The sequence below is a fragment of the Dipodomys ordii genome, unplaced genomic scaffold, assembly GCF_000151885.1.
Source record: "Dipodomys ordii isolate 6190 unplaced genomic scaffold, Dord_2.0 Scaffold119, whole genome shotgun sequence".
NCBI lineage: Eukaryota > Metazoa > Chordata > Mammalia > Rodentia > Heteromyidae > Dipodomys > Dipodomys ordii.
The window spans coordinates 4,461,710-4,462,559 of NW_012267335.1; the positions used below are offsets into that span (position 1 = coordinate 4,461,710).

The 850-nt window shown below is 56.2% G+C and overlaps 1 protein-coding gene across 1 annotated transcript in view; it reads right to left on the minus strand.

Annotated features, from left to right (window-relative positions):
• Znf330 (zinc finger protein 330) overlaps positions 1 to 189 on the minus strand; it is an 11,825-nt gene extending 11,636 nt beyond the window's left edge. Inside the window, exon 1 of the mRNA XM_013029545.1 lies at positions 9 to 189. The gene's annotated coding sequence lies outside the window, so the exon portion shown is untranslated. The remainder of the gene's footprint in view (positions 1 to 8) is intronic.
• Positions 190 to 850: the final 661 nt, after the last annotated feature.

The following is an 850-nucleotide window of genomic DNA, read 5'->3' on the forward strand; positions in this document are numbered from 1 at the left end:
TCTCCTACCTCGCGCGCTGCGGGCGGGCGCTGCGCGGCCTCGCGGGCAGGCCCGGCCTCCTCCCCACGCCGAGGTGCAGGAACAGCGTGGTCCCGGGTCCCCGAGATCGCAGTGGATCCAACTCCCCGGCCACAACCCCCGGGCGGGGGGAAAGCAGGGGCTGGGACTCCGGGAGGAGGACGAAGCCTGCGTGTGGGCACGGTGGGAGAACCGGATATCCGCTTGCGTCAGCAGCGTCCTTCCGCACGCCAGGACCAGAGGCCCCGCCTTGGACACGCCCACTCGTGGGGGCGTGGCTTGGGTTCCCGGAAGGGAGACCCGCAAGAGAGATGGGGGAAGAGAGGGAGGAGGCTGCCAAGGAGGCTGGGGTCTGAGCATCACAGTGCCAAGCCAGCCCGGGCAGCATCGCCGTGAGGCTCATCTCCGTTGATTAACCGGCAGAAAGTCAGAAGTGGTAGAGCACTAGCCTTGAGCAAGAAGCTGAGGGACAGCAGCCAGGTCCTGAATTCAAGCCCCAGGCCTGCCCCCCACACACATGTATATATGCATATCCATATTATCACTGGGAAATCTATTCAATGTCGATTCAAATAGGAGTCCCGTGGAAAGATATGTATGTTCCCCTAAAATTCATAGAAGAATAAGGCAATTTTAGTTCTTCAATTTTTTTTTAAATACAGTGCTGAAGAGAGAACGGGTAGACTGCTATAACTATCATTCCATAGAAAAGTATCTCAGTCTCCTTTTTCCATGGTATAGGGGATTTGCAAAGAATGGAGAACACGTGGAGGAATGGTTAGCATGGACACATCTATGATATTTATGTGCCTGCCTCCATGAATCTTGGCTC